The sequence below is a fragment of the Archocentrus centrarchus genome, chromosome 1, assembly GCF_007364275.1.
Source record: "Archocentrus centrarchus isolate MPI-CPG fArcCen1 chromosome 1, fArcCen1, whole genome shotgun sequence".
In the NCBI taxonomy this organism is placed as follows: domain Eukaryota; kingdom Metazoa; phylum Chordata; class Actinopteri; order Cichliformes; family Cichlidae; genus Archocentrus; species Archocentrus centrarchus.
The window spans coordinates 24334658-24349346 of record NC_044346.1 but is presented as its reverse complement, the minus strand read 5'-3'; positions in this window follow the sequence as shown (position 1 = coordinate 24349346).

Here is a 14689-nt window from a genome sequence, read left to right as displayed (position 1 = left end):
GTTGTTGATTCCAGATGGGCTGATCTGCTGGTATTTTCCCACACAACCAGATCAAGGCATTGAAAAAGAGAAAATATTCAGTTCTCTGGGCCGAAATGCCTTGTTGATGTTAGCAGAGGTCAGAGGAGACTGGTTAGACTGCTTTGAGCTGGTAGGATGTTGTGATCCTGGGTCTGTGACCCCATGTTTTCAGTTTTTGAATATCAGATTCTGTTATTTAAGGTCTCTGTGTGATTCTTAGTTCTTCATGGGTTTTGCAGTTTTGTGTTTTGTACATTTTTTTTTTAAGTTATGGCCTTCTTAGTTCAGTTATCTGAGTTCTTGGTTATAATTTACTTGTATTTCATTCTTTTTATTCTGTGAGTTCCAGCAATAAAGCTGCATTTTAAATCTACATTAATCTCCAGCTTGATGCATTTGGGTCCACATTCTGCCAACCACAAGATAGGAAGGCAACAGTAACTCAGAGAACCACTTGTTACAGTCAAGGTATGCAGAAGAGCATTTCTCAATGCACACCACACTGAAGATGGGCTACAGCAGCAGAAGACCACCCTGGGTATTGTTGCTGTGAGCTAAAAACAGGAAACTACAATTCACATGGGCTCACCAAGTCTGCAGCAACTCTGTCACACTATGATGTTTTTTTTTTTTTTTTTGCATTTTTGGCCACAGCAGCTTTTTAGTGAAAGTGGTGAGAGACAGGAAATGGGGGAAAGATACAGGGGAAGACATGCGGGCAAATCGGCAACGGGCCGGGATGCGAACCCTCGCCGCAATGCGGCATATGTATGTGGTTGCCGGCTTCACAACTAAGCCACCCAGGCACCCTGCACTATCATGTTAATGTGGACCAAAATCTCTGAGAAATGTTATGCCTTTAAAGGACTGTTGTTGTTGTGAATGAGCAATATACAAGTAAAACTGTTGAAGCAAATCTATGACGTGAAGAATTAAGGCAGTTCTGAAGGTCAAAGGAGGGCCAATCCCAGGATTTAAAGGCGTTAGAGTTGTTTGATGAACTAGATTTTATTTGATAATATCACAGACATTTGTTCTTGAAGGCTCCATCAGTTATGATGAAATCAGTCACATGTTCTTATATTTGTTAGATGTTCAAAAAAAAAATTTTTTTTTTCCCTTAAATCCCAGAAGAAGGACTTTAAAGTTATCAGACCCGGTCCTGGACAGTCTTAGTGACAAAATATACCTTCTTGCAGGAGTTTATTTTGCACCTTTTCATCATTTTTCTACACAGCAGGTGTTTCAGCTGCATCAGTCAACTGTCAGTCTTGCAATGAAAGACAGTGGAGGCACAAAGATGCTTCTATGCGAACTGTCTTTACACAGTGCATGCAGTAGAAGTTGGCAGATATCTAATATTTAATTTTAATTATTTTGGGGGGCCTTTTGGCCTTTATTTGATAGCACAGTGAAGAGCAGTAGGACGGCAGGGAGAAAGAATGTGGGAGAAAACATGCAGCAAAGGGTTCCGGGCTGGAATTGACCCCGAGCTGCTGCATTCAGGCTGTTGCTGGGTGTCCACTCGTGCTGTGGTGCCAGTGCTCAGCTAGATTTTGTTTTTAACACAGTATCTGATAGTTTTTGTACCCCGCCCAAAAAAAAAAAAAAAAAAAACCAAAAAACCCAACCCAAAACAAACCACAGACACAATTTTTCTCAACCCATTGTTTGGTGTAAACCCCTGAGTTAAATGTTAACACAACTATCTGCAAACATCTACTGGATGCACTGTATAAAGACAGTTGCCAAGATGCATCTTTGTGCCTCCTTTGTCTTTCATTGTGAAATTGACTGATTTATCACAATTTTCTTTTTTTATTTTAATTTTTTGAGTTCAAATCTGCGCCTTTAAAATATCTCCTCAAGTAACGAAAGCAAACTCTGCAACGATCCTCTTTGTGCCATTCAATATTGTGATTTACAGCACATCTGAGATACAACAGCCTATGAATAAGAGAACAATATAGTGCTTCAGGTGAACGCCAAAATGAGTATTCTCTGATACATCTTCAAATGAGCTGAAAAAACAAATTATAAAAAAAAAAACTCCATCTTTTATTCTTTTGAATCTTTTATTTCAAGTTTCAAAATTGCTTCAAAGTTGATGTAAGACTTACAGCAGGTGTAACGGTTTACAATCAAGAAGCATGTGCAATAGGAAAAACAAACAAAACACTTGAATTAAGACTTTTTTGATGGATGTGTGTCCATCCACTAACACACAGTGAGGATTTTCAGTGTCTCTCAGTTCTTCTGTCCCTCTGTTTTCTCTTCAGGTTGTGCCACTGGCTCCTCTGGACAAAGCGTCTTGGTAGGATCCATCACAGCTGGTGGAGGCATGTTTAGACACTCCACCTGAGCTCTGAACTCCTCCATCTCCGTCTGGTCCAGCTGTCTCCTCCGGCTGAAGAGGTAAAAATGCTGCCTTTTCCCCGACTCCGCTCTCATGTGCATTAGCGTGCAGTCATGGCAAGACGTATGGGCAAAATTTCCACTGAAGTTGCTGTTATCTGTCCCATCATAGGTGAAGCTGCTGCCATTCAGGGTGATGTTGTAGGTGTTATACTGGCACTTGCTGTCCAAACTGATGCTGCGGGTGTAGGAAATGTGAGTTTCACTGGTGTTGCTGTAGAAGTTCACGGAGGCGCTGTCTCTTTGTTTAAATCGCTCCAGGAATGGTAGGTGGCTCAAACTGCCAGCAACTAAAGCCCATTTCCCCCCCAAATGATGAAGATTGAGTTGGTCTAATGGACGGACCAACTCCTGGCAAGTCAGAGGAGCTGAATGACTCACAGTCACCAAACAAAGAAGAAAAAGTGCAGCAAAAATCATGCTGTGCTGTTAGTAGGCAGTCACTAGGATGCTGTCAGTCACTCTGTAGTTTCAAACCACCTTTGGAGCTGGTGAAGTGTGCTGACCGGTTTTATAGTCACTTCAGAAACCTGTAGTTTCACAATATAAAACCACCCCAAAACAAAACAGAGTATGGTAATTTTTCACCTGTGGTTTCCATGATTGTAAAACTAAATAATATTTTGAAATCTTGCTTGTGACTATTGATTGTTCAGTGATGTTTTACCCGCTGGCCGGGCTCTCTGTTCCAGTCAGCACCTGTGGTGTAACGCTGTGAAATCCAAGATTTTCTCCTGTTTACTGTTCCCAGACTGAAGCTGTCCAAACATACTGTAAGGGATGAAAAGCCAGCAGTTGATTCAACCGCACATATTAATGTGTTAATGAAAGCTGCAAGCTCTCATTTTCTTATGGCTTTTTTGTAAACTTGAGGAAAGGATAAAGGATAATAGGACTGGTGTGGCATATTTTTGAAAATTTAATGTTTGCTAAAATATGAAGTTTACATTACACAAAAGTTATAAACTGAATAAAATTAGAAATTATTTGGTCAGCTCAGATCCCTGACCAGATTTTCCTAAATAACTTAGTTACATGTGTGACTTTTCAAACTCATTGCTGCTTTTATCTAGGACATGTCAGCATTATTGGAAGAAAGGACAAGAGGGCAGTCAAACAAACTAAATAGAGTCCAAAGAGTGATTTTGTTTTTTTTTTTTTGGGGGGGGGGGGCATGCCTGTTATTCCAAGCAGCACAGTATCCCAGAGAATTATGAGGCAAAAGAGCATTTGTTCTCTTGAAAATGAAAATACAGGATATGACAAAACATGAGTACCACCAATGAAAACTGGTCTATTTATGTAAATAAACTATTGTAAAAATAAAATTTTTAAATAAGTTGACTTTATAGAGTAATTATTGTCACAAATTAATTAAAGGTAGTAAAACAAGTACAAACAACCTCCATTCACTTATTTTTCAGTCCTTGTGGCCCTCTATTTTCACTTCACTTTGAGATGCTGAATCGCTGATGTTCTGCTCTGGACAAAGTTCCTTAGTAGGATCCATCAGATCAGCTGGAGGCATCTTTAGACACTCCACCTGAGTCCTAACTCCTCCATCTCCTACTGCTCCAGCTGCCTCCTCCTGCCTATTCTCCTTCTCCAGAACAGAGTCTGTCACCAAAGTCACGACAGAATGTGTAGCAAAAGGATCAGGTCAGGTTAAAGTAATTGTCCAGATTAGAGTTAAAAGTGCTACTTTTTACTGTGAAGTTGTAAGACAGATAATAGCACTCATCATCTAAATGGTTGATCTGGGTGTAGGTATAGACTGAAGTTGCACCAGAGTTGGAGAAGTACACTGTCATGCTGCCTCTGTGTTTCAGGTCCTTCAGGTCATATGGGAGAGTCATGCTCCCTGCAATTAAAGCCCATCTGCCTGCTAAATGATGAGAATTTAGTAGATTCAGAGGCTGAACCAAGACTTTGCAGGACAGAGGAGCTGAGACCCTTGTACGCATCAGACAGAGGAGAATGATGGAAAACAGAGCAAACGTGTGTGTGCGCTGACATCATACTTTTATATGAAGATTTCTCCTTTAGCTCTTTATTCTTAACCTTAATTTTTAAGATTTACAGATAATGGCACTTGTTTCACAGAGCAGCTCCGATTGAGAAAATACAATATTTCAACACCGTAAAAGTAAATGATGTATTAACCCTTTGTACACCATTTTATTGTGCAACTAAGAAAAAGTTTCTTTCAGTTTGGTAATGATCAATATTTGCACTGCAATGTCCAGCCGTGCAGCCTGGATTGGAGTAAGTACACATACAGATTGACAAAGTACATGGTAGTTATGTTATTGGAGTCTGAGGTGGATGTGCAGAAACTCTGACTTTTCTCAAATGTGTTAGGATTACAAACAGAACAGAACACACAGTCCCAGAAAATAAATTCACTTATTGTACCTTTATTGGTACAACGGCTTGTCACTGGGGCTGCCTCCTCTCAGATACTGCCATTGTATCTGTGACAATGAGTACTTATTATAGCTTATGGAGATCAGTCTCGAACATCTGGAAACAATTTTATAACTTAATATAACAGTACAAAAATATTTCTTGAAAAAGGATAGTGGGTACACATAGCTAAACAGCTTTCACTTTTTCCTCTGAAGGCTTTCGGTGTATTTCTGTGGAAATTTCTCCCTATTGTCAGGTTTAGGGCTGTGGCCAGCGTGGTAGAGGACCCCAATGCAGGACTCAGACGAGGAGTTTAATAATAACTTAAATCTTTAATCCAAAAATACTGGAACGAGGCATAAACATGAACGAGGCATAAAGCACACAGCGGGGAAAAACCAACGACGACGCGACACAGAACAGAGCAAACACAGGAGCTTAAATACACACAGAAGGTAATGTTGGGAAATAAGAAACAGCTGGGGAACACAGGGCACAGGTGAACAGAATCTAACAAATTAAAAAGGGGAAGCAAAACTAGACATGACACACAGGGAGTACTAGACTATCAAACTAAAACAGGAAGTAAACAAAGACACAAATGCAGACTAAGCACAACATGAGGGAATAACACAGACAAGAGGTGAGTAACTAAAACGCTGAACACCGAGATGTGGAAGGACAAGAAAAAGATACAAAACCCAGACTAACTCAAAACCATAACCAACTGAAGACCCACACGAAAGAAACCAAATAAACATAATCAGAGATATAACAAAACATAACCAAAAGAACACAAAACACTGGGCCACCGGCCCAGGATCATGACACCTATTCATCTAGAAGAGCAGAAAGGTCAGACACTGATGTTTTTGAAGGCTTGCCATGTCTGTTATGGTTCATCCCAAAGGTGCTGAGGTGATGGGGTTAAGGTAAAAGCTCAATGTGGGCCACTCAGGTTATTCCACATCAAACTCATCCAACCATGCCTTTATGGACTTTGTTTTGTGCACTGCGGTAAAGTCATGCCAGAACAGCGAGAGGCCATCTTCAAAACTGTTCCCAGCTGTCATAGGGCAAAAGGCAGGATACACCCTGGACAGGTCACCAGCCTGTTGCAGGGCTAACACAGAGAGACAGACAACCATTCACACTCACACTCACACCTATGGGCAAGTTAGAATCTCCAATTAACCTACTGTATCCCCACTAAGTGCATGTCTTTGGACTGTAGGAGGAAACCTGAGTACCTGGAGAAAACCCACACAAAAGCAGGGAGAACGTGAACACTACACACAGAAAGGTCTCGGCCAAGGTGGAATCAAACTCTCACTCTCAGGGTTGATTTTCAGTACAGTTAAATGCAATGCTTTTAATCAATGCACAACTCAGTTTTTTCAATTTGTCAGCTTGCAAGAGTATGTGTGCATGCAAATATACATACAGACTTATGAAACAAACATTTGAACATAAGTAAAAATCACTGATATGATTAGAAACAGTTTCTTAATACAAATACAGAAAAAAGGCTCTGTGTTGATTACAAATACATGAAGCTTACAAAATCAACTTTTTAAAAATGTATTTTTGAGTCAAATATTCTGTGATGAGTTTGTGGCACTTATTCAGCTCTGTCCTTTTCAGTGATGTTTTCAGCAGTTTTTTTTTTATAATCATGGTTTGGAGCACTAGCAGCACTATTCCAAAGCTTCAATTAAAAGCTTAAGAAGTTACAAAAGAAACCTTTCTCTGAAGACAGAGTCTGAAAAATGAAAATACTTTTAGTTACAAAGATTCACGAAAGCAGATGTGGGCGAGAGGGTTTCCATCAGTAACATCTGGTTTTATTCTTTTGAATCATTTATTTCAAGTTTCAAAATTGCTTCAAAGTTGATGTAAGACTTACAGCAGGTGTAACGGTTTACAATCAAGAAGCATGTGCAATAGGAAAAACAAAACAAAACACTTGAATTAAGACTTTTTTGATGGATGTGTGTCCATCCACTAACACACAGTGAGGATTTTCAGTGTCTCTCAGTTCTTCTGTCCCTCTGTTTTCTCTTCAGGTTGTGCCACTGGCTCCTCTGGACAAAGCGCCTTGGTAGGATCCATCACAGCTGGTGGAGGCATGTTTAGACACTCCACCTGAGCTCTGAACTCCTCCATCTCCGTCTGGTCCAGCTGTCTCCTCCGGCTGAAGAGGTAAAAATGCTGCCTTTTCCCCGACTCCGCTCTCATGTGCATCAGTATGCAGTCATGGCAAGATGTATGGGCAAAATTTCCACTGAAGTTGCCTGTCTCATAGGTGTAGCTGCTGCCATTCAGGGTGATGTTGTAGGTGTTATACTGGCACTTGCTGTCCAAACTGATGCTACCAGTGTAGGAAATGTGAGTTTCACTTGTGTTGCTGTAGAAGTTCACGGAGGCGCTGTCTCTTTGTTTAAATCGCTCCAGGAATGCTAGGTGGCTCAAACTGCCAGCAACTAAAGCCCATTTTCCCCCCAAATGATGAAGATTGAGTTGGTCTAATGGACGGACCAACTCCTGGCAAGTCAGAGGAGCTGAATGACTCACAGTCACCAAACAAAGAAGAAAGAGTGCAGCAAAAATCATGCTGTGCTGTTAGTAGGCAGTCACTGGGATGCTGTCAGTCACGCTGTAGTTTCAAACCACCTTTGGAGCTGGTGAAGTGTGCTGACCGGTTTTATAGTCACTTCAGAAACCTGTAGTTTCACAATATAAAACCACCCCAAAACAAAACAGAGTATGGTAATTTTTCACCTGTGGTTTCCATGATTGTAAAACTAAATAATATTTTGAAATCTTGCTTGTGACTATTGATTGTTCAGTGATGTTTTACCCGCTGGCCGGGCTCTCTGTTCCAGTCAGCACCTGTGGCGTAACGCTGTGAAATCCAAGATTTTCTCCTGTTTACTGTTCCCAGACTGAAGCTGTCCAAACATACTGTAAGGGATGAAAAGCCAGCAGTTGATTCAACCGCACATATTAATGTGTTAATGAAAGCTGCAAGCTCTCATTTTCTTATGGCTTTTTTTGTAAACTTGAGGAAAAGTTAAAGGATCATAGGACTGGTGTGGCATATTTTTGAAATTTAGCTTTTGCTAAAATATGAAATTTACATTACACAAAAGTTACAAACTGATTAAAATTAGAAATTATTTTGACTTTAAGTCTGTTGAGTCAAATTAGCTTCTCTGATTTAAAATGAAATAATTTTTATGTTACATTGAGTTGAGACGCTGCAGTGAAAAGACCATATTTACTGAATTAGAGCAAGTATTCAGTATATGTTCTGTTAATGTTAAACCACTTTAAAATACAGGAGCAATCAAAAGTTTGGACACACTCACCATGGACTGGTACTGAACATGGGTGAAGGTAGTGGTGGAGATATTTACTTACCCTTTTGCACTGTGTGTGCAACTATTTGGTTTGATTAAAAAAAAAAAACACTTATGCAGCGCTGCCAGAGCCAGAGGGCATAGTCCTTTCTCTGCCTGCAGTTTCTGTGATTGTGAAATGATGGACATTTTTCAGAAACCTTTCTACATTCAGATTTAATTATAGAATGCGGATATGCTTAAATTTTTTTTATTTGATCATAAAAAAGAAGAGAAACAAATCCATAATTTCAGACAATGAACACACTACAGTCATTAATTTGTGATTAAAAGCAATAATATTATTGTCTTATGATATCTTTACTTTGGTTTGATTCAAATGTAAGTATTTATCAACACGATGAACAAGACATAAGGAGATCCAACCCTGATAGAGACAGAAACAAACATAATCACCTCCTTCAAGGTAAGTACTGCGTCTCATTGCCTTCATTATATGCACATGGCTCATTGACCGACCTGACACGGATATTTGTGCGTCTGAGCGCATCGTTTCTCTTTAAAAATAATTTATTCAATTCATGACTTATAAGAGTTTATTCAATAAAACATCCTTAGTTTGAATACTTAAGTAGTGCATTCAAATAATACAGCATATTCTTGTATATTTTGGTATCTATAACCCAAAAATGTCAAATGGTGTAACTATCCATTTAAACGAACAGACAAAATAAATAAATAAAAAATCTATTAAAAATCGTGTGTTTAAATGAAAATAAATTCTAAATAAAATACTCTGATGCAACCATAAACATGGCACTTTCATTAAGAAGTAAAAAGGTCAAAACAGTGAAAATGATATTTATACAAACACTAAAATGAATGCACATGTCCAAGTTAAAAAGCCTGTTTAAACTGAAAATAGTTGCAAAAGTCAGATGGTACAACTTCAAGAAATGCCACTTCTGATATTAATGATAATAATTGTAAACTACTACAAGCCTCATTCACCCATTCACACCCACACATATTCATGCAAGAACTTCTTTCTACATCTAAGTGCTCTCTAAGTATCTTGCCCAAGGATACTTTGGCATGCAGCCAGGGATCAAACCACCACCCTTTCCGACTGGTGGATGACCTGCTCTATATTTTTTTTTACTGCAACACAAGAAATATGAAATTTTCTTTGTTTGTTAAACATGGTACATTCTGAACCAATGATAACCACAATAGGTTTAAAAAAAAAACAAAACACTGAATACTCATAATCAGTTTAGTTTCCTTTGTTATGATCCTACAACTTTCAGCAGTGTTTCTGCCTGAGGTCATACAAAAAAAATAACACATGACACACAAAATAAGAGAATTAATAGCATATAATAGTGTAATAAAGGTATAATATTTTCAATACACTACCAATGTAGTCAGTATGATAATTATGTATCTTTAGAGCACCCAAAGATGTAGTAAAATACAGTGAAGTAAATGTACTATTTTGAGGCGCATACTTGCTGCAATAAATGTACTCATATATTTAGCACACAGAGCTTTTGATTATTTTTGTGTATTAGAGATAAAATACAAAGTTATGAAGCTAGAGTAGAAGGATATTAATCTGAGAAAATAAAAAATTAAAGTTTATTAAAGAAAATTTATAATGGAAAAAAAGGCAGCATGTTGGTGTGTGTATGCTTTTTTTTTTTTTTTAATTTATATTACATTGTGTCCAACTGCTCTATATGATGGATGAAATGTAAGTCAAAATTAGCAAAGCGTCTTGCAACCAATAAAAGACACCCAATTCAAAAAGTTGCATCTTATAAATGAATTGAGTTTTGGGTATAGAATAGATAAAAAGAAAATACATGGTTTCCAGCACACAGCCTTCATTTGGCACACTTAGAGAGATTTCTGTTCAGTAAGAAAGCTCAGTTCAGACAAAGATCCTTGGTAGGATCCATCACAGTAGGTGGAGACATGTTGGGACACTTGAGCACTGAACTCCTCCGTCTCCTTCTGCTCCAGCTGTGTCCTTCGGCTGAACAGGTAGATGTTAACCAGCGTGTAAGTGGGGGACTTTATGTTCAAGTTCAACACTGCACAGTCGTGCAGGTTGAAGCTTTTCACCCTTATGATGAAGAGGCGGCCTTCCAAAGAGCTGTTGCACGAAGGATAGCACCATACTGCACTGTGGGTCTCACCGACACTGTGTCCTGTAAAGATGTCCTCCTGGTTTCATATTTTAGTTTCACATACATTACTGACAAAAGTACTGGGCTATCTACACATTACACCTACAGCAATTTTAATATCATCCAACTCTAAATTGACCCCCCATACCCCCCACCCCCCTTTGCAGCTAAACAGCTTCCAGTCTTTCCTGGGAAAGCTTTCTACATATTGGAGTGTGTCTGGAGATTTCTGCCCATTAATCTAGAAGAGCAGAAAGGTCAGACACTGATGCCTGCCATCTCTGTTATGGTCCATCCCAAAGGTGCTGAGGTGATGGGGTTGAGTTAAGAGCTCTGTACAGACTGCACAAGTTCCTCCACACCAAACTCATCCAACCATGCTTTTATGGACTTTGCTTTATGCACTGGGGTACAATCATGTTGGGTTTTCCCCAGAACTGTTCCCACAAAGTTGGAAACATAGAATTTTAAAAAATGTCTTGGTAAGCTGAAACATTAAGCTTTCACTTCACTGGACCCAAGAGGCTCAGACCAACCCCCCCCCCCCCCCCCCCCCCCCCCCCCCAAAATAATAATTAAGCGGTATGGCCAAATACTGTTGTCTGTCTGGTGTATTTAGCTTTGCAGTACAAAATGTCCAGGATATGTTGATTTGGGAATTGTGAAAACAAACCACATTGATTGTGTGTTGTTTATACTGCATGTCCACTGGTCTCGATCCCGGTTAGTCACATATTGTTTATCAAATATAAGAAAATTACACACACACAAACAAAACCACATTGTTTTTATAGTGAGATTTAGTACATTCAACATTTAGCATGATATTTGCAATATTTGGGGAACAAATTGCCAATTACCATGCACTCTTTTTCAAATTTCTTGTGATGAATACATATACATATTTGCATGCATTTGAATGAAAAAGCTCACTTGTACTGTCCTAATTGCATATGTTTTGTTGTGTGTAACTAAGCAGATAAAGTGCACTTTTCTAATTTAACATTCATCATCTGCTGCTTCCACAGAGAAATCATATTTATATGATATAGCTTGTATTAGTTTTTGAGGTATTAGGCCTACTGAGTTGTCTCTTTCTGCCCACATATTTAAAAACTCTGGCACTGATCTCTTGTGTGAGCATAGATCATGTGGTGTAGCCATATTAAGTGTACCAAACATTAAAATAAACTGTGCATAGTAAAATATTAGACTTTTATGGTTAACTTTGGTCAAAAATGGCATTTATTCACCCTTTCTTCAGCTTCAATTTCACTTGATTTGATTTTGTGCTGAATTCTGCATTAAACAATGGAACAACTTTTGTCCACATTGCCAGAGTTGGGTACAGCTAAGTACTAACACTGGTTTGTCAACAAGAGACAAATGGCAGTGGAGGCAAATCTGGCTGTAATATTACAGTTTGAGTAGGACAAAAGGTTATTTTGTTATTCTCTACCAGGACTCTTACAATTCACTAAAATTAAACTAAAAACTGAGTCAATGTGTGTGTGTTTGTGTGTGTGTGTGTGTGTGGGGGGGGGGGGGGGGGGGCATTTAGTAACAAATTACAGTTAGGGAAAAATGTGGCTGTGCATAGCCATCTGCACTGGAAACTGAGCTTCTAATCCTTGCTGAACACTTTTGTATACAACAGCATGTTGACCACTATCCAGCTCCTGGCGCAGGATCCTGATGGAATAACTCTTTCAGATCCCCTTGTTGTCAGGCAGGACAGACATCCTGGGAGTTCAGCTCAGCAGGAATTATTTTCACATAGAAGATATGATGCATCCTTTACTCCATCCTTTACTCTGACTTTGGTTTGATCCACATAAGGACCCTGCTGTTCGTTAAGGGACTATCCCAGGAACTGGTAGAGACACATGCAGTGAGACATGCTAAAGGGAACAAAAGGCAAAAAGCACCAAAGACAACAAAGACACTCTGGGCTTTCCAATTTTTTTGTCCTGATCTTCAGTTTTTCTCTCTCTATCGTCATCTTGTTTTGTCTTAACGCTACCATCGATGCCTGTGAGTGACTCACTCTTCTCTGTAAAAGTTTCTGTTTTTACTTCATCCCCCACAATCTTCCCCTCTTCCCGCCCTCTTTGCCCACTTCTTCATTTAGAAGAAGGATTTTGCCTGACTGCACGGACTTCTGTTGATTTGCCTGCTACAAAAATTCTCTTTAGGAGCATCATCCCCATCATCCGTGATTCTGCTCCCAACACCAGAGTCTCCCATTCTTCCTCCTACTCTTTAACATTGTCATTTGAACCCTGAGCAGGTTTGATTACAGAATGGGGATATGATTTTTATTTTATTTTTAATTAAAAAAGAAAAGAAATAAAAAACATAAATAAATAAAAATAAAAAAGAATGGGGATATGATTTAATTTGACTATTAAAAAAATTGGGGAAAATCAATATTGTCAAACAGTCATGTAATTGCGATCATGAATTAGTAATGATTAAAAGCTGTATACATTTTTATGCTATCTCTATGATGGCATGATTTAAAAGTAATAATTTAACATTACATAAACACACAAAGTGACTTATTGCTCACAGAATATACTTATTCAAATGACTTTTCAAGTTGTACACAACAAATCTGAAATTGCCTTTCTTTGTGCAACATTTTGTGTTCTGCAGCAATGATAGGCACTCTGGGTTAAAAAAGCATGTAAATAAACTTAATTTAAGCATACCCCGAATACCTCCATGCGTACTCATAATTTGCTTTAGTTTTGTTTATTGTGACGCTACAGCTTTACACTTTGCAGCAGCTTTTCTTCCCGGGGCCAGGAAAGAAATAAAACATTATAACACACGCAAAACAGTGATTTAATTAACAGCATATGAAAATGTGCTAAGGTGCTATATTCAATGCACTAACTATGAAGTTAGCAGGTTAATACTATAACATTAGTACAACCAAAGTAATACAGTGATGTAAATGTCCTATAATGATGCAGCTGGTGAAACAAAGTACTTTGATATAGCTCGCAGTATACTGTATATTTTAACACACTTCTAATTACTTCTGTGTAATGGGGCCATGAGGTAAAATAAAAATAAAAATGTATGACGTTGGGGTATTTGGCTAATATTCATTGCATTAAAGACTGCATTAAAATGTGACAGAACAGATTAAAAATATAACAATTTCAACCAGTTTTTATAGTTTCCAACACATGACTGTCATTTGTTACACTTGGAGAGATTTTAGGTCAATAACATATTAGAGAGAGACATTTATTTATTTGTTTTGTGACGGATGTGTATTTATCTAAAGACACTGAAGACACACTGAGAATTTAAATGCCTTCTTTTTTCTTTTGGCTGCTCCCTTTAGGGGTCTGATCATCTGCCTCCATCTCTCAATTACTTTCCTCTGTTCTCTCTTCAGTCTGTGCTGCTGGATTACTGGTTGTCCCTCCAGGACAAAGCTCCTTTTTTTAAGATTCACCACAATAGGTGGAGACATGTTCAGACACTTCACTTGAACACTGACACCCCCCCAGGTAGAAGTCCACTATGTGATAAATAGGGGACTTGTTGTCAATGGTCAGTGAAACACAGTCTGCACAGGACATATGAAAGAAGGCGCCAGTAATGTTGAAGTTTCTTAAGAAGTGGCCTTCCAAAGAGAAGTTCTGGAGACGGTACTGGCATTTGTCAGCAACATGTTGGGCTTGGGTGTATGAGGAGTTGTGGAGATCAACAGCTACACTGTCTTTTATCCACAGGTTTCTGGAAGAACACACGTAGGCTGCCATGACAGACTGCTACTTCCGCTGTACGGTTTTATACTTCCGGTTACCCAAAGTTAGAGCCAGAGTTAATGACAAAATTCGGTTACTTTGTGCTGTAACAGGCAGCTTTATTAGTTGGAACATGAGCTCGGATTCAACTTGTGCTGTTGTCGGTTGTCACTACATCAGTCTGTACATTTTTTCAAATTATTTTATTCTGTAAATTTGTTCTTTTTCCCCCAAATTATACTACCCAGTTGCGCATCCTATTATTACTGTATTTTTTCGTTATGTTTTAAGTTTTCCTTTAATGTACAGCCTCTTATTTTCTTTTACATTATTTTATTTATAGTGTGACACTACAGTATACAGCCTACACAAAGCTTAAACAATGCCTGCCTTCATGTAAACACGTAGCAGTTAGCAAGATGACAGCTGCGTGTCTCCCCGATCACAGCCTTCGGCCAGTCCAGTGTTTCTGTTTCAGTGATCTGAACACTCTGATATCCTGATATACCTTCCACAG